The 20,469-nt window shown below is 41.4% G+C and overlaps 1 pseudogene; it reads right to left on the reverse strand.

Annotated features, from left to right (window-relative positions):
• Window positions 1–13,498: 13,498 nt before the first annotated feature.
• Window positions 13,499–14,401, reverse strand: LOC147613028 (DEAD-box ATP-dependent RNA helicase 31 pseudogene; annotated as a pseudogene).
• Between the last annotated feature and the right edge of the window lie 6,068 nt (window positions 14,402–20,469).

Raw genomic sequence — 20,469 nt, forward strand, 5'->3', positions numbered from 1 at the left:
AAAAAGGGTCATTTTCAAGCAATGAAATGTGAAGCAAGCTCTCAAGCCTCTTTATGAGTACGAGTCTCAATGTGCTTAAGTCCTCTGCTTAATTAGTTTAGTAGTTAATCATCATGTTTACACTTAGGTATTACCCACCTTAGCTTAGCACTAATAAATGTAGGATTAATTCACCCTCACCATAGCCATGTAGATGACTGGGATCTCTATGTTTCTTAACATGGTATTAGATCCTCCCCTCTTCCCATAGCCTCCTTACTTTTCCCCTTGCTTGCATGAGTCACTAATCAACAATATTAATCAACATGGTATTAGATCCTCCCCTCTTCCCATAGCCTCCTTACATTTCCCCTTGCTTGCATCAATCACTAATCAACATTATTAAGCTTCACTAATCTCATCTTATCCATTCACTCTACTAGTGGCTCAAATGTGGGGAGCTTGGCATTGCTAGTTCCCTCAACTATTTCCAAAATCCCTTTAAGGGGAGATTCCTTAGCTCATTGTTGCTAAGTGATTCACCAAAGGTATTAGATGAACATGCTTTCTACTGCTCATTTTTTACGTTGTGGCGGCGCTGTTGTTTTTGCTCATTCTCCATCTACACTTGCAATTGAGCCAAGCCCTCTTAGGAGCTTGTTAATCATCCTTCAAGGGACCCACAATCCAAATCTGAGCAAATTCAATTCATTGTAGCAGCCGTGAGAAGCAAAAAACCATTCAACCTAAGTTTGCTCTATATTTGTGTTTTGGCGCTTGGAGCTAGTGTCTTTTATCAAGGGTAAGAAGGGCAAGCAAAAATCCCTATTAAAATCCCTTTGAATTTTCTCAATTGAAGCCTCCAAGATTCAACCTTGTCGCTATCTATGATTAGCACCTAATCACTATCATTAAGGGATGATTTAAACAAATTGGGTCAAAGTAATGTCAAAATTGGAAACTTACGATAGAAATCTACTATGGGAAGCCCTCCCTTGCATCAAAATTCATATTATCTATTTGCATTGCTCAATTTGAGTGGTTTTCATCATATTTAATTCACTTTTAACACATAGTTTGCATTTTAATCACTCAGATCAACTTGAAATCGTAATTGCAAAAAAATATAGAGTACATTGCCAATCTTGTATGAGAGTAGACAATGCGAGTGAAGCAAAACACAAGCTTATTTGGTAAGACTTTCTTAAATGGCAAGCATTTTGCTCCTCAAAGCATCATTTAGGGAAGAGTTAAATCCTTGGGAAATTAGACATGGTAAAAAACACAAGGAAAGACCCTGGAGCCTATGCATCTTCATCAACAAACCTCACCAAAGGAGACAACCACATGCTCAAAGGCCTCGTCACATCGCAACCACTCCACAAGAGACTCTAACCTCATCATCATCAACAATGTCAATGAGTCTCAAACCTGCAGCCTCAGTGCCAACCCAAGTCATGGAGAGCCCCAAACCTTCCACACCAACCCAAAAGAAAACTCCACCAAGATTCCCACAATCACGATATCTTAATAGTATCAAAAAGTGGGTGGAGAAGCAGCTACTTGTAGCACAAGGCTACTATGAAGGTGCCAATCAAATTTGGGTACCTCGACCGTCAAAACCTCTTCCTCAACGAAGCACTCGAAAGCCAAGGAAGAAGAAGAGTACTACAAAACACCGTCCACAAGAGCCTATGTGAGTTCCTCAAATATCTCACCAATGCAACAAGTGTGGGTACCAAAAACATTGCTGCAAGCACAAGGGTACTACCAAAGAAATACCAAAGCTTGGGTCCCCAAGCGCATCACAAAGTCCCCTAAGCTTGCACAAAGAAGAAAGCCTCAACACCAAGCACATCAGCAAACCAAATTACAGTGTTCTCATCAAAGATGGGTTCCTGTGCATGTACTTCAACAACAAGGATGTTGAAATATACAAGTGAATAGGGTGTGTGTAGGAACAAGCCCTTGGCTAGAGGCTGTAAAAGAGAATCTGTAAATGTAAGAGAACCTGTGAAAAGGTGAGAAGAATCTACTGGGAGAGAATAAAGGGTAGCATGAGAAGATTTAGGAGGTGTGGAGATATTCTCGGAGAGGTGGAGAGAATCAAGCAAAAGAGGTGGAGTGAATCAAGGAGAAATCAGTGGGATTAGATGCTTGGATGCAAACTCTATAAATTGAGGCATTGGCCTAATGAGAACTTGTTGGTTTTTGATTATCCATGCCTACATTAAGCTATTAGTTAATTACTCACTAATGACATCTTAATTATCATCTAATCATTTGTTAATGATGTTGAAAGCATTTGATCCACCATAGCTCATCACATTGCTCTAATCTTAACATGGTATCAGAGTCTAGCTTGGAATCCATCAATTTGTGAGCCCATTATCTTGCTAATCACCAAGCTAATTAAGATTAGTAGAAAATTAATATTTTCACCTCTTTTTCAACTAACCTCTGCACCCCCAGCCAGTGGAGGAGCTCCCTCTCTTTGTAGGCTCAACATTAGCTCAAATGCTTCTAGCCCAACATAGCTAACTCCTTGGTGCTCCAGCCAAGTGAATGAGCGCAGCAAACCGCCGACCACAGCTCCCATTTTTTGTAGATTTACACGTGCCATTTTTTTGAGGAAAATTGACATCTTGTCTTCTCCAGTTACAGTGGGTCTAATTCCTCTTAGCCCTGGGGGTTTTCAAGCATGCCCTACAAGCTGGTGAAGTCAAAATTTGATTTGATCAAGTCTACAATGAGATCCAAGCTCTTCATCAAATTTGCAGGTGACTTTGGTAAAACATAGATTAAGCATTCAATGTTTGGTCAAATCTTGTGTTTCTTGGCTTAATCCTCTACTAGACTAATTGCTATTGATGGCCTTGAAAGCATTTGAGCTCATTTGAACTTTAAGGCCTCAGATCTGGGCTCCTCGCATACTCTGTTTTCTACACACAAAACAAAGGATTAATTTACTAATCAATGATTAATCAATGCTAATCACTGTATTTTGGTGCAATTGAGGGTTCAAATTAACCATTGGGTATCTGATACAGATCCCTATAACTTCAAATTACAATTCGGAGATGGTTTGATACTCCAACCATTCCGTACAAATTGGTTGCCATTGATTTGATGTAGTTTCTAGTGATTTTATGCTGATAAAACTGTTGTAATCATATCTTAAACACCAAATTGAGTTGTAAAAGGGTAGACACTGCCCTTGAATCTTGAAATTGGATCAAGTGGTAAGACCCCCTTCACATCATCATGAGTACAGCACAAGAGAGCCAAATTTAATGGGGAGCAGTTTTACACATGGCAGACAATAACCATGTATCTGCTCATGAGGAAAAATCTGTGGTGGCTAGTTGAGAGAAGAGATGAATGCCCAGAGGTGAGAGGGAAAAATGAGTGGAAGAGCAGGAATGAAAAAGCATTGGGACTTATTGCACTCAGTCTAAATGATGAAATCATTCATCACATCACAAGGATACAATGGGCAAAAGATGCATGGGATAAACTCAATAAATTACTTGGCACACAAGCTAAAAATTCAAAGATAAATCTGTTAATGTAATTCTACAAATTGGATATGAAGGAAAGTGAACCTTTAATCACACACTTGAACAGATATAAAAGCATTAAGTAACAATTGGCAGCTATTGGCAAAAAGGTAGAAGATGATGAGGCACTAGCAGTGCTTCTCTGAAGAGTGTGGACAAAGGTGAATATGAAAACATTGTAGCAACACTAAAGAATGTACCTGAATTGAAGCTACACGAGATAGAAGGAGCTCTACTAGAGCAAGATAGCAGAGGCAAAGAGAAGAAATGGATCCACTCAACAGCAGGAGAAGAAAAAGCATTCTTCACCCGAGAGGAGGATTCTCTTGTGAGGACGAGGACGAGGAAGAGGCAGAGTAGGAGGAAGGACCTTCACTTGCCACAACTGTGGAAAGCCAGGAAACATGGCAAGAGACTGCTACACCAAACCCAGTGGAGAAGGAACGACATCGGCAAACTTCATGGAGGCTCCTAAGGAAGAGAAGTCGGATCATATTTTCTGAGAGAGAGAGAGAGAGAGAGAGAGAGAGAGAGAGAGAGAGAGAGAGAGAGAGAGAGAGAGAGAGAGAGAGAGAGAGACTCCACAACCCAATGTAACCTGCCCCAACAAAGTAAAACCACCTCTGAGCCACCGATGATGTAGGTCATGTGGTAGATGTATGTGTGAGCACTTTAGTCAAGGTCACGGGCACTTGTAGGAACCTTGGACACAGAGAGAGAGAGAGAGTGTCAAGGACTATGAGTTTAGGGACTTGAGGCACTGGTCTCGCAGACTATCAAGTAAGAGGGAAACTTGGTATAGGGTCCAGGTGTGCTAGGAGTATTCACTTGAGGGGAGGTGTTGAACTATACAAGTGAATAGGGTGTGTGCGGGAACAAGCCCTTGGCTAGAGGCTATAAAAGAGAATCTGTAAATGTGAGAGAACCTGTGGAAAGGTGAGAAGAATCTACTGGGAGAGAATAAAGGGTAGCATGAGAAGATTTAGGAGGTGTGGAGATATTCTCAGAGAGGTGGAGAGAATCAAGCAAAAGAGGTGGAGTGAATCAAGGAGAAATTAGTGGGATTAGATGCTTGGATGTAAACTCTATAAATTGAGGCATTGGGATAATGAGAACTTGCTGGTTTTTGATTATCCATGCCTACATTAAGCTATTAGTTAATTACTCACTAATCACATCTTAATTACTCACTAATCACATCTTAATTACTCACTAATTATATCTTAATTATCATCTAATCTCTTTGTTAATGATGTTGATTCTAGCATTTGATCCACCATAGCTTATCACATTGTTGTAATTTTAACATGGTATCAGAGCCTAGCCTAGAATCCATCAATTTGTGAGCCCATTATCTTACTAATCACCAAGCTAATTAGGATTAGTAGAAAATTAATATTTTCACCTCTTTTTCAACTAACCTCTGCACCCCCAGCCAGTGGAGGAGCTCCCTCTCCTTGTAGGCTCAACATTAGCTCAAATGCTTCTAGCCCAACATAGCTAACTCAGTGGTGCTCCAGCCAAGTGAATGAGCGCAGCAAACTGCCAAAAACAACCACAGCTCCCGTTTTTCATAGATTTGCATGCGCCGTTTTTTTGAGAAAAATTGACATCTTGTCTTCTCGAGTTGCAGTGGGTCTAATTCCTCTTAGCCGCCCCGGGGGTTTTCAAGCATGCTCTACAAGCTAGTTAAGTCAGAATTTGATTTGATCAAGTCTACAGTGAGATCCAAGCTCTTCATCAAATTTGCAGGTGACTTTGATAAAACAGAGATTAAGCATTTAATGTTTGGTCAAATCTTGTGTTTCTTGGCTTAATCCTCCACTAGACTAATTGCTATTGATGGCCTTGAAAGCATTTGAGCTCATTTGAACTCTAAGGCCTCAGATCTGGGCTCCCCGCATACTCTGTTTTCTGTACATAAAACAGAGGATTAATTTGCTAATCAGTGATTAATCAGTGCTAATCATTGTATTTTGGTGCAATTGAGGGTTCAAATTAACCATTAGGTATCTGATACAGATCCCTATAACTTCAGATTACAATTGAGAGATGGTTTGATACGCCAACCATTCCGTATAAATTGGTTACCCTTGATTTAATGTAATTTTTGGTGATTTTATGTTGATAAATATGTTGTAATCATATCTTAAACACTAGATTGAGTTGTAAAAAGGTCGACACCGCCCTTGAATCTTGAAATTGGATCAAGAGGTAAGACCCCTTCACATCATCATGAGTACAGCACAAGAGATAGCCAAATTTAATGGGGAGGAGTTTTACACATGGTAGACAAAAACCATGTATCTGCTCATGAGGAAAAATATGTTGGGGCTAGTTGAGGGAAGAGATGAATGCCCAGAGGTGAGAGGGGAAAATGAGTGGAAGAGCAGGAATGAAAAAGCATTGGGACTTATTGCACTCAGTTTAATTGATGAAATCATTCACAGGGATACAATGGGCAAAAGATGCATGGGATGAACTCAATAAATTATTTGGCACACAAGCTAAAAATTCAAAGATAAATCTGTTAATGCAATTCTACAAATTGGATATGAAGGAAAGTGAACCTTTAATCACACACTTGAATAGATATAAAAGCATTAAGCAACAACTGGCAGCTATTGGCAAAAAGGTAGAAGATGATGAGGCACTAGCAGTGCTTCTGAAGAGTGTGGACAAAGGTGAATATGAAAACATTGTAGCAACACTAAAGAATGTACTTGAATTGAAGCTACACGAGATAGAAGGAGCTCTACTGGAGCAAGAGAGTAGAGGCAAAGAGAAGAAATGGCTCGACTCAGCAGGAGCAGGAGAAGAAAAAGCATTCTTCACCTGAGGAGGATTCTCTCGAGGACGAGGACGAGGAAGAGGCAAAGTAGGAGGAAGGACCTTCACTTGCCACAACTGTGGAAAGCCAGGACACATGGCAAGAGACTGCTACAACAAACCCAGTGGAGAAGGAACGACATCAGCAAACTTCATGGAGGCTAATAAGGAAGAGGAGTCGGATCATATTTAGAGAGAGAGAGAGAGAGAGAGAGAGAGAGAGAGAGAGAGAGAGAGAGAGAGAGAGAGAGAGACCCCACAACCCAAGGTAACCTGCCCCAACAGAGTAAAACCAACTCTGAGCCACCGATGATGTAGGCCATGTGGTAGATGTATGTGTGAGCACTTTAGTCAAGGTCACGGGCACTTGTAGTAGCCTTGGACAGAGAGAGAGAGAGAGAGAGAGAGAGAGAGAGAGAGAGAGAGAGAGAGAGAGAGAGAGAGAGAGAGAGAGAGAGAGAGAGTGTCAAGGACTATGAGTTTAAGGACTTGAGGCACTACTATCAAGTAAGAGGGAAACTTGGTATAGGGTCCAGGTGTGCTAGGAGTATTCACTTGAGGGGAGGTGTTGAACTATACAAGTGAATAGGGTGTGTGCGGGAACAAGCCCTTGGCTAGAGGCTGTAAAAGAGAATCTGTAAATGTGAGAGAACCTGTGAAAAGGTGAGAAGAATCTACTGGGAGAGAATAAAGGGTAGCATGAGAAGATTTAGGAGGTGTGGAGATATTCTGGGAGAAGTGGAGAGAATCAAGTACAAGAGATGGAGTGAATCAATGAGAAATCAGTGGGATTAGATGCTTGGATGTAAACTCTATAAATTGAGGCATTGGCCTAATGAGAACTTGCTAGTTTTTGATTATCCATGCCTACATTAAGCTATTAGTTAATTACTCACTAATCATGTCTTAATTATCATCTAATCTCTTTTGATTATCCATGTCTACATTAAGCTATTAGTTAAATACTCACTAATCACATCTTAATTATCATCTAATCTCTTTTGATTATCTATGCTTACATTAAGCTATTAGTTAATTACTCACTAATCATGTCTTAATTATCATCTAATCTCTTTATTAATGATGTTGAAGAAAGTATTTGATCCACCATAGCTCATCACATTGCTTACTTTTAACATGGTATCAGAGCCTAGCCTAGAATCCATCCATTTGTGAGCCCATTATCTTGCTAATCACCAAGCTAATTAGGATTACTAGAAAATTAATATTTTCACCTCTTTTTTAACAAACCTCTGCACCCCCAGCCAGTGGAGGAGCTCCCTCTCCTTGTAGGCTCAACATTAGCTCAAATGCTTGTAGCCCAACATAGCTAACTCAGTGGTGCTCCAGCCAAGTGAATGAGCGCAGCAAACCGCTGACCACAGCTCCCGTTTTTTGCAGATTTGCAGGCGCTATTTTTTTTGAGGAAAATTGACATCTTGTCTTCTCCAGTTGCACTGGGCCTAATTCCTCTTAGCCCCCCCGGCGGGGGTTTTCAAGCATGCTCTACAAGCTGGTGAAGTCAGAATTTGATTTGCCCAAGTCTACAGTGAGATCCAAGCTCTTCATCAAATCTGCAGGACTTTGGTAAAACAGAGATTAAGCATTCAATGTTTGGTCAAATCTTGTGTTTTTTTGCTTAATCCTCTACCAGACTAATTGCTATTGATGGCCTTAAAAGCATTTGAGCTCATTTGAACTCTAAGGCCTCAGATCTGGGCTCCCCGCATACTCTGTTTTTTGCACACAAACTAGAGGATTAATTTGCTAATCAGTGATTAATCAGTACTAAGCATTGTATTTTGGTGCAATTGAGGGTTCAAATTAACCATTAGGTATCTGATACAGATCCCTATAACTTCAGATTACAATTTGGAGATGGTTTGATACTCCAACCATTCCGTACAAATTGGTTACCCTTGATTTAATGTAATTTCTAGTGATTTTATGCTGTAATCATATCTTAAACACGAGATTGAGTTGTAAAAGGGTAGAAACTACCCTTGAATCTTGAAATTGGATCAAGAGGTAAGACCCCCTTCACATCATCATGAGTACAGCACAAGAGATAGCCAAATTTAATGGGGAGGAGTTTTACACATGGTAGACAAAAACCATGTATCTGCTCATGAGGAAAAATCTGTGGGGGCTAGTTGAGGGAAGAGATGAATGCCCAGAGGTGAGAGGGAAAAATGAGTGGAAGAGCAGGAATGAAAAAGCATTGGGACTTATTGCACTCAGTTTAATTGATGAAATCATTCACAGGGATACAATGGGCAAAAGATGCATGGGATGAACTCAATAAATTATTTGGCACACAAGCTAAAAATTCAAAGATAAATTTGTAAATGCAATTCTACAAATTGGATATGAAGGAAAGTGAACCTTTAATCACACACTTGAACAGATATAAAAGCATTAAGCAACAACTGGCAGCTCTATTAGCAAAAAGGTAGAAGATGAGGCACTAGCAGTGCTTCTGAAGAGTGTGGACAAAGGTGAATATGAAAACATTGTAGCAACACTAAAGAATGTACCTGAATTGAAGCTACACGAGATAGAAGGAGCTCTACTAGAGCAAGAGAGCCGAGGCAAAGAGAAGAAATGGCTCGACTCAGCAGCAGGAGAAGAAAAAGCATTCTTCACCCGAGGAGGATTCTCTCGAGGACGAGGACGAGGAAGAGGCAGAGTAGGAGGAAGGACCTTCACTTGCCACAACTGTGGAAAGCCAGGACACATGGCAAGAGACTGCTACAGCAAACCTAGTGGAGAAGGAACGACATCGACAAACTTCATGGAGGCTAAGGAAGAGGAGTTAGATCATATTTAGAGAGAGAGAGAGAGAGAGAGAGAGAGAGAGAGAGAGAGAGAGAGAGAGAGAGAGAGAGAGAGAGAGAGAGAGAGAGAGACCCCACAACCCAATGTAACCTGCCCCAACAGAGTAAAACCACCTCTGAGCCACCGATGATGTAGGCCATGTGGTAGATGTATGTGTGAGTACTTTAGTCAAGGTCACGGGCACTTGTAGTAGCCTTGGACACAGAGAGAGAGAGAGTGTCAAGGACTATGAGTTTAGGGACTTTAGGCACTGGTCGTGGACTATCAAGTAAGAGGGAAACTTGGTATAGGGTCCATGTATGCTAGGAGTATTCACTTGAGGGGAGGTGTTGAAATATACAAGTGAATAGGGTGTGTGCGGGAACAAGCCCTTGGCTAGAGGCTATAAAAGAGAATCTGTAAATGTGAGAGAACTTGTGGAAAGGTGAGAAGAATCTACTGGGAGAGAATAAAGGGTAGCATGAGAAGATTTAGGAGGTGTGGAGATATTCTGGGAGAGGTGGAGAGAATCAAGCAAAAGAGATGGAGTGAATCAAGGAGAAATCAGTGGGATTAGATGCTTGGATGTAAACTCTATAAATTGAGGCATTGGCCTAATGAGAAATTGCTAGTTTTTGATTATCCATGCCTACATTAAGCTATTAGTTAATTACTCACTAATGACGTCTTAATTATCATCTAATCTCTTTGTTAATGATGTTGATTCTAGCATTTGATCCACCATAGCTCATCACATTGCTGTAATTTTAACAAAGGATACTATGATGGTAATTCCATCATATGGTTGCCAAAATCGAACAATGTGAAGAAAATCTCACCATCGACTTCAACCCCAACAACTTCACCTAAAGTTCGACAAGAATGGAGGCCCAAGAAACAACAAGCAAATCACTTAACCACTCTCCAACACAAGAGCTTGTCTGTTCAAGCAAACAATCAACAGTCTTCCCTATTGCCTTGACATCATTTTAGCAACAAATTCAAGATCAAATACGGAGACTTAGGAGCACATCAAGAACAAAATACAATGCTCTTGTCACCCCTCTAGTAGTGTGAAATAAGCGCACAAGAAGTTGTTGCTTGCAAGTCATGACATAGAAGACCAAAAAAAACCGTCAAAACCTGCAAATTCACAAAATTCCATATCACGGAATTACAATTCACGGAGTTCCATCTCACGGCTTAAGAACCTGCACTTTCATGATTTAAGCCTCATCACGGATTAAGCGATATCACACAATAGCCACTATATATTTGTTAAGCTTATTTCTCACTATTATTTTGGCTAAATTAATGTAGCAACTGCTCCATGAGTACGTATCCATACTTATGCACTAGAGAACATTTGCACCAAAGCCTCATCATCGACAACTTTCAGGTACATCTCTGGATGGGGGGGCATGGTGGGTGGAAGCCTGGTCAATGGTACAACCCATCGTCTGAAATTTTCCTTCAAATTATAAACCTCTCCAAACGATGCCACCATCTTCACAAATCAATGATCTTCAATCCTTAGTGAAGATATCTATATTAGCCTCGCAAGTTGACGCAATTCTTTCAATCCTCACCAATAAGTGGCTACTTCAACACTCAGAGCAGTTCAATAAGAGTCTACATGACTCAATTATTGTACTTCATGAAAATTTGCTTCTAAGAGCACTTAAATATGCATAAAAACATAAAAAGCACATGGACAGAAGAAGACAGGATCAGGTCCTACTCACAACAAATATTTGACAAGAATCCTACCACACAAAGGGACATCATCACAAGCCAATTACTTCAAATGATGAATGTTGCTTCAATGAATCAAATGAGGAACTGAGAATCACCATCTCGTTCTGATGATTAAGTCCACATTCCTCCGGATCCTTCTCTCTCTTCTCTCCCATTATTAACACCTCTTAGTGTCCCCACTAACAAAAATCACATGTAACCTTGCTGATGATTGCCAACAATAAATTGAGCAAAAAAGAAAAAAAAAGGGCTCACACAAATATAAAAATGCAATCATTCGCAAAAACCCCCCACCCCGTTAGGAATTCCCAATACACCACTAACCTCTTCATTCATTAACTATCTTTTCTTATTCCTTCAGAGGAACAAAGACCATTGAACATCATTCAACATCAAAGCCATCGACAAAGCTTGTTCATTCTCCCCACACAAAGGTCTTCAACGACACGATCACGTGGACGTGATCATCATTAGGAAGGGGAGAATGTTAATCAAATTCTAGGATTAACAAGAGCTACCGCCATTATCTTACATCAAGGAGTCATGGTAGATACACCAAAGGGTCATACATTCAAGATATGAAGCAATAGTGTCCAAAGCTACAACTTGGACGGGCGCCCGTAATGGTGTGACGGAGTATTTATGGCAATTCCCGCTTCAAGAGCATGTGGTAGCAAGTTAGAATGAAGTCCTAAGTGATGTACTTCATGGATATATTATGAGAGTAGTCATTGTAATAGCATTAGGCCTCTTATGAGCCTAAAGTGCCTGGCCATAGTTCAAGTGAGTGTGAACACTTATGGCCATGTATATAAGTGAATTTCTCTCATAATACAAAATACTCTCCCATTGTGCAATTGAGTCTTGCTCTTGCTTATCCTCTTGCTAATCTCTCTCCCTAATGCATGCTAGTGAGTGTGTGTGAGTGAAGTGAGGTGAGAGGAGGGACGAGGACCCGTAGTGCAACGTGGCAGTGTGACAACGCTCGTGGGAGACGCGGTGGAATTGCTTCTCAAGGTGTTGTAGAGCTTGGAGACCTCAAGAGTTACGAGCTCGACCATTGGAAAGATCCTCACGATAGTTGCGGTTCACCAAGTAATCTCTTTTTGGATGTGTTTCAAGGAGGGTTAGGGTGAGCCATAACAATAGGGCTCATGGATGTTGTCGTGACGTGGGCGGTATCGCTGGGAAAGTGCGAGACTTCTGGCTGTGAGAGTAGCTTCCAATCCCTATCTCTTCAAATGGCATGTAACATCTCAATTTCGGTTGACATGTACATGTGCCAATTCACTTCAAAACATTCCCAAATTCAGCTTGATGATTGCACACAAGTCACGAACCAAGAGCTTGATTAACTCAAATCATAGATCACCTGTCCCTTTATCCAAGTGTCTCAAACATAACACATGTAGGCATAACACGATCTTCAAAAGATTTCCACATACATGTAACCATTTACATCACATATTTCATGTATTGCCAACATCACCATTTCAAGATAACTCTTCATCTCATGAGACCTGCTTTCAGATTCCAACAATCCACAAAGCAAAAGATGGCATATGGCATATATTCATCATCACATGATTCCCAAAACCCAAGAAAACAAATAGCATTATGACATTAAGACCTCTGCAAGCAGCAGCCCACAAACTCGTGTTCTCTCTGTTGCCAGCAGTAGCTCGACAATCATCTCACACAAACTCACCAGGTATGAAATGAACAAGAAAAATAAAATGCCTAAGACTCTTTCTTGTATTGCCGTGCTATTAGTGAGAAGGAGTGGGATTATACTTTACATGAACATATCATTAAAGGGTATATGGCTAGCAAAAACCAAGACACCTTTTTTATGTGGAAATCAGTCTCATTTTATTTTGAGTCTCCATGATCTTCCTCTCCTTCATAGGGCGATTGTTTTCTCTTAGTTTTGGCAGCATCACAGCCTTCATGCTTTGATCATCAATACAGCAGCTCATCTCACCATAATATGTGTTGCATCAGAGACCAAGCTTGAATGAGAACCTTCAATTGAATAGTAGCCGCCGATAGCCACAAAGTATGCACCAACCTTTGCTTCTATGAAGTCCTCCACTCTGTTCACAAGGGGCTGTAGCACCGGAGTCGCCAGCCAGTCGTCCTTTGCATGAAATCAGCAGCGCATCACTTCATTTTTCGAATTTTTCAGGAAGCATATCACTGGATGGAGCTTTAATTCCTCTCTAATTCAAACCCCTACAAGGCTTGAACAGAAGTTATCTTCACAAAACAAGATATTCTGCAAAATTCAAACTCTGGTTTTTTCTTCACTCCCGTTTTTGCATATTCCCCTCGTCTCTCTGATTTTCTGGTTCTTTCCCATTTTCCCCCGCAAGGGATCCGGGCTTCCTTCGCTTTTGCAACCCAAAAATCGCATTTTTCCAAAATGAAAGTACGCTGTGCTTAAAATTCGGATATTCTTTAAAAAAAAAAATACCTTCATATTTTTCCCATGCACGACGCCACCTTGACCCGCGGGCTATACTGTAATCTAGTTACCTCTTTAAGAGGTTCAATTAGTCCACTTCCTCCACCTTACTGCCTTCTGCATCAGCATCACCTATGCCTTTCATTGACCTGTAGTAGCCAAGCCATGCCATGTAAGCCGTTTCTCTGATCTTTGAATCTATCCAAGAAGCCGTAGAAAGGATCTTTTCCTTGACTTGTGAGCTTAGCTTTGGAGCTGGCAGCTGTGTGACAGGTAACTTCTCTAATTTCTGCAGAAAGTAATCTTCCCAAGGAGCAAGAATGAGTAAACCTTCACCCTTTTTGCCGGCTCGTCCTGTTCTTCCAAGCCTATGGATATACTGCTCAAAATCAGATGGTGCACCAACCTGGACAACAAGTGTCACGTTAGGGTAGTCAACACCCCTAGCTGACACATCAGACATGAATAGAATAATGCCACCTTTGGATTGACGGAACTCGTCTGATACGCGAGTGCGATAGCGTTGATCCTTTTTTGAATGTATCTCTCTTGAGTTGAAACCAAGCTCCATAAAAAGCTTGCACATGAAGGCTGTTACTCTGGCGGTTGTGCAAAACACAAGCACCTTGTACTGGGGATCAGCTGCCATGTGTCCCCTAAGTGCTGCATACAGAACTCTGAGCTGTTTCTCAAGAGGAACCATGATATATTGCTGCTTCACCTTAGCATGGGTATCCTGACTGTTCTTCCCAACAGCATCAATAAATACATGGTCATTTCTCAACGCAATTTTAGCAATGTTGTGCACCTCTTTCGGAATGGTAGCAGAAAATAGAAGGGTTTGCCTCTGAGAGGGCAATGCTTACATGATTTTGTGCAAACTCTCTCGAAAACCCATGTCTAGCATGTGATCAGCTTCATCCAATACAAACAATTTTATCGATTTTAATTGCCTGGCTAGCTCAGGGGTTCTTTGAATGTGGTCCACCAGTCTTCCTTGTGCCTCCATCTAGATCAAAAACTGCAACTAATCCTTCTTTCTTGTCAGCTCCGTAAGAAAGTGATGCTGCTTTTGGTTTATTGATAATTCGTGCTACCTCAAGGTTCACCATAAGCATAAAAACTTCATGATTCACACCACACTTATGTACAGAGGCTTCGAGTCTTGGCTCAGCCTCAGCTCGTCTTATTGTACCTCATTTACAATATGAACATATGTACTTAGGCATCATATAATGACTCAAGTCATGGCACTCAATCCCATGCATCTGAATTTGCATTTAATGGCGTCATATGCATGGTTTCACACCATAGACGTGCCATGGCACGACATCCACCCCCTCTAAAACTGCACATCCTCTGGTATGTGCCAAATCATCATTAAGATCCACATATATCTGGATGTCGTCTTCATCTTCTACATTACCAGCAGGGAGATCATCCTCTTCCTCTTCAACCATATCCATGCTACCACTATCAAGCCTCTCATCTTGAATCTCCTTTGAATCAAAAGGATCACTGTCATGCCTTCTTTTAAACATCTTGATCCTTTTGCCTGCTACAAGATTCTTTATCTCTGTTCCATCAACAAGCTCACACAGGGTATACGTGGCATTTCCATGCACATGCTTGACAATGTAAGGGCCAAACCATCTTTTTGCAAACTTCCTTTGCACAATAAACTGGTTGTCAAGACTACTATCATACATTAGGACCCAATCACCTTCTTCAATAGGTTTTGACCGGAGTCTGTGTCTTCTATCAAATCTTTCTTTATTTTTCAACCTTGCATCTTTCAAACGAGCTTTAGCAAGCTCTACATCTTTAGGCCTCCTCTCCAGCTGCCTTATTCGCAATGCAAGGAGGTCTTCCCTGTTCAATTCTTCCACCCAGGGTAATACATTCCAAGTTGGGACTACTTCTTCAACTGGCATTACCGGCTTCTGACCATACATTAATTCTGCAGGCATGTATCCTGTCACTGAGCTATGAGTTGTACGGTCAGCCCATAAAGCATATGGTAGCAGCCTTGGCCACTCCCGCATTCTTCCTCTGCATGCCTTAGCCAAAGCTTTAATGATTGGAGGATGTCCTCGCTCGCTTTTACCATTGCCCTCAGGGTTGTAAGCACATGTTAAGGCCAATTTGATGCCAATTCTAGAAAAGAATTCCCTTGCTTCTTCAGCATCTAGCTCACCCCTGTCAGCTGTTATTTTCCCAACACAACCATACCGGCAAATCACATCTTCCAAGAGAAATTTGCATACTGTTTCCGTGCTCTTTGTTCTAAGAGCACACCCTTCCACCTGATTTGTCAGGTCTTCTCTTGCAAGTACTACGTACCGCATCTGCCAGATTCCCAACGGCATTGTAACTAGATCCACTACCCATTTGTAGTGCATGGCAGGTGGGTAGGTTGGTTGCAGGCCATCACGATGTCGCACGTTTGAGTACATTTGACATACCATCATGCATGTTTCCACATATTGGGATACATCCTTGTACATTCCTTTCCACCAATATCTTTCCTTTATTTTGGTAAAGGTGGCCCACACACTTCGATGTCCAGCCCAGAGACTCTCATGGAATTCTTTCATGAGCTCCCCTTGAGTCTCTTTATCACATATGACTCTCTGTGGCATAGCATTCCTTTGCTTAGGATGCTTCCACAGGTACCCATCCTTTAGAAAATACCCATATGCTTTTCTGCAGATCCTTTAAATTCTGAGTCAGACCAATTTTCCTGTCTTGTCAAAGTACTCAAGTATTGACCAATAAGCAACCAATCTCCTTCATACATTTCCTCAGTAAAAGACTCAAGTGCATTTGATAAGCAAGTATGGTCCCCTTTTGTATATGCAGTAGTATAGAATTTTATACCTACATCATCAATGTCACTAATCATCCCTTCTTCATCTTCATACCTGGCTCTTGATAGCATATCTGCAACAACTGGGTTATCTTTTACAGCAATATGCTCAAACTCAGGATTTAGTGACTTGATATAGGCAATCCACCTAAGCATAGCGATATCTGGAGTGGTGCAGCTTGCAATCATCCCAAGGAGTGGCAAGCAATCAGTTTCCACAAGTACATAAGATATTCTTTTTCACATTTTAGAGCAGTGACTATTCCCCATAACTCCCTCTTGATCTGCGGATAATTTCGCAGACGAATGCTTAATACCTTTGCTCCAAATCTGATTACATACCTGTGATCATCCTCATCATCTTGCCCTACTGCCCATCCTATCCCAGTAGGACTAGTATCAACTGTAACAATCACAGGCCTGCCACACTTATAATCTGCCTTCCTTAGAGTAGGTGATGATTGGAGCAAACATTTAAGCTTCCGCATAGCTTTAATATGTACTGCACTCCACAAAATTTTTTGTTTTTTTCTCAAAAGTTGATAAAGAGGATCTGCTACATGTGCATAATGTGGGATCCATATAACATAAAAGACACATGCACCAAGAAATCTCCTTAGCTCTGTAACATTAATGCATATCTCTTCCATTATTTGTATTGCATCTATCTTGGCTGGACAAGGTCGGCGTCCATTAGTACTACAAAGATGCCCCACGATTAGCACTTCACCAACCCCAAACACTGATTTCAATCCAGACAAAGTAAGATTCACCTCTTCAAGCCTGGATAGAATCATATCACAATCTTTTATATGATTTGCCACAAACTTGCGGCACCCCCTCGAATCCAAATCCCCATCTTTATCTTTCTCATCGCAGCCCTTTATTGGGACATCATCCAGAAAATGCATAGTTATTTGTGGTATAAGGTCTCGCAAGACTTTATTCATTCCATTCATCATATGCGCCACTGAGTTGGTGGCTCCCTGTGGTAAGGTACACATCCTTACCAATCCCAAAGGAGTTTTCATTGTGGTCAAGTCCCTGCTTTGTATATCCAGCTGGAACTGATCATATCCCGAATACAGATCACCCATAGAGTATATAGCTTTCCCTGCAAATGCTTCTGCAATCTTGTCCACAATCGGACCTGCTCCCACATTCCTGATTGTGACCTTGTTTACAGGTTGCATGTCTTGAATGAAGCGTAATGCTCCATTTTTCTTTGGCACGGTAAACCATCTGTTGGAGTATGGAGCACATGATGGTTCCAAAATTCCCATCCTGATCTTTTCTTTTAGTAATTCCATCAGCTTTGGCAAGAGAGCCTTTGGTACTGGAATCGGCCGTAGGTTCCAGGGCACATGTGGAACAGTGAAGATCACCATTGGCGCTATTATGCTTGGATCAACACAGCCTATCTCATGCGGCTGAAAAGCAAAGGCTTTCCCATGTTTTACAAGCATCTCCTCAAAGTATTCCTTTTCAACTGGCAACAGAAAATCCTTTTCACCAATCTTCAGCTCTTTTAGGGTTTCTTGTGTAAACTTATGCCCAAATTTCTTCGGATCTCTGAGATTCGGTTGCATAGAGGCTTCATCTATTTTCTCCTTGCTTCCTGGTGGCAAGGGCAAGGCAACTGGTTTCACCTTCTTTGCAACCGTTTTATACTTTGTATCAACATGAGCATCCATCTCACAATTCATGTTTTTACATTCCATCCCCTCAAATTCTCGGATTATATCATACATCCCCACAGATGACACCTCTATCATCTCATTCCCACCCTGTAAGCATGCTCTTTCCATAGCAAAAAGCACACCCATAGTATCCACAAATGACACCTCATCAAGCACCCCTGAAATAAACTCATTCTTCTCCAAAAGACCACACTGCTCAAGACTTTTTTGTTCATTTTGTACATGTCGACGCATGCCACGCTTCAAATCCTTGCTTTTTACAAAGACCAGTGACCCATGGCTAGAAAATCCCTGAAAATTTACTGAAAAGTTATTTACATTGATTGAGTCCTGCGAGAACTCATTTTCCCTTGTACCATTGGGGAATCCTGCTTTATAATGGCACCTGGCCAAAATCCCTCATCTCCCTGTAGTTCATGAATTCTCTGTTCATCTTTGGGAGTGACTGTGCTCGAAGAGACTCACGGTTCCTTTCATGGTTAATGCAAACTGTCAAGAACTGAACAGCTTTCTTGCCATCTTTACTCCTTATTCTTGCATATGCCGAGCCATCATCCAAAACTTTTGTTTCCATCCTCACAGCTGTAATGTAGGGTTGCCCAAGGATGAGGGGATACGCTGACATCTCCTGAACAAAGAAGTTCTGATCATCTTTCACATCCCCTATAGTTACCCTTACATTTGGACAGGCTGCATAGAGCTCTCCAGATGAGTTATTAGCTGCTTTAATCATCCACCCATGATCTACATCCATTGGCCACTTACATTTGTTGTAGAGATTTTTAGCCATAAGATTTATTTCAGACCCATGATCGATTAGAGCGACATACGGCTCTTCCAAGTCACCTATCTTGACAAGGGTTTCAGTAGTGGCCCTTGCCCAATGGCTCCTGGAGTAATGACTCTTTGTAAGAACTTCTTTTTCATCATCCTCATCCACAAAGCACACTTGTCGTGCCCCTTCAGCGGAGTGATTACATTCCACCACATTCTCTCTCTCTTCCTTTTGCTGTACCTGTACTCCATGAGTCTTGGAAGTGCTTGTCTCCCCTTGTGATGGAATAGATTCAATTATGGACTGCCTTTTCCTTCGTATAATATCAATTATCTCATCATGGAATTCTTTCTTTGCAATCCCCTAGTGTAAATTCCACCCTACTGTTTAGAATCCTCTCTTCAAGCACCTTTTTGAGGTCTGTTTGCGGCTTCAATATCATATTGAAGCTTGTAGAGTGGACTTTTCCCTTTACCCTTCTCCTTCTCATGCTTCATTTTTGCTGGCACTTCTTCCATTGATACTTCCTGTGGAGGTCTGCTATGCGGCGGAGGCATATGTGATGGCCCAGGATCCTTCTTTTCACTTCCACGGCGGGTGACCCTTTTTGATGGCCCTCCTTCCTCATTTTCCCTCTTACGCTTTTCCTCTACCTGTGCCTCATTATTCTGGCATTTTGCAATGTAGGCATGAACAGATAAAGAATCCACAGGCTCTTCCCAGCCAGTCTCAAGATGTATACAGTCACCTGCCTCATGCAAAGCCTGTTTAGACACCTTCTTTGACGAAATTAGTTCCATTGTTGATGGCCAAAAATCTTCATTCTCATAATCTTCATCATTCTCAGATTCCTGCTTTGATTGACCAACCTTTAACCCATAGGTTGCTGCCTCAACCATAGAGATGGCATGTCCAGCAACCATGTCTTCAACTAGCTTTTTCATCCCTCCTTTTCCAAAGTTTGTGCTTAATGGAAGACCAGTCTCTGTAAGGTGGATTTTCCCATCTTTGAAAAACACAAGTTGATTTCTGAGGGCTTCCTTATAGCTAGCACAGTCTTTCTTTGCATGTTCTGGGTCATCACACCATATACATCTGAATGTAAACCCTTCTTTGCTTTGAGGTCTTTGCATAAAAGCCTGCCCTAATGATAGCCCTTTTTCCTCAATCCTGGACATCTTCAATTTTAGGTCTCGCATGCCCTTAATAAGCTCTTCCATCGGCCCTTCTACCTTTGGGATTGCAGCAGCTGGTTTTGGTAGATTCTCAGGGGTAACAGCAGTTATAGGAGTTGCCGAGCTCATCACCATTTTATCTCTCCTTCGCTGCCTCTTTGCTAGCATGGTGACCGCATCCTCGACATCATTCCAATCATTCTTTAGCCCCTGCTCTGTATCCTTATCCTCAAGGAGAATTTCTAGTTTTTCTTGGAGATCTTTCCCAGCTGCTTGTAAGAAGAGCTCTGTTTTTTCCCTGTCCAAGGTTGTGCGCTCAATCCTTGACAGCTGGGCATAGCACTTCTCAAACTCTCTTAGCAACTCTGTGCAGAAATTCCCATTTTGGGTTTTGTGACCCATTCCAAGAAAGTTCGCTTGGTCACCCGCTCAGAATCCTCCATGAAATAATCATCCTTCAAAGCAAGCTTGAACTCCTCCCAATTTCTGCCACCATGTGCTGCCTGTAATCCTCTTATGCGCTCTCTTATTTCAAGAACA

The sequence above is a fragment of the Cibotium barometz genome, chromosome 44 (assembly GCF_041138505.1).
Source record: "Cibotium barometz isolate CiBa-2024 chromosome 44, ASM4113850v1, whole genome shotgun sequence".
Classification (NCBI taxonomy): domain Eukaryota; kingdom Viridiplantae; phylum Streptophyta; class Polypodiopsida; order Cyatheales; family Cibotiaceae; genus Cibotium; species Cibotium barometz.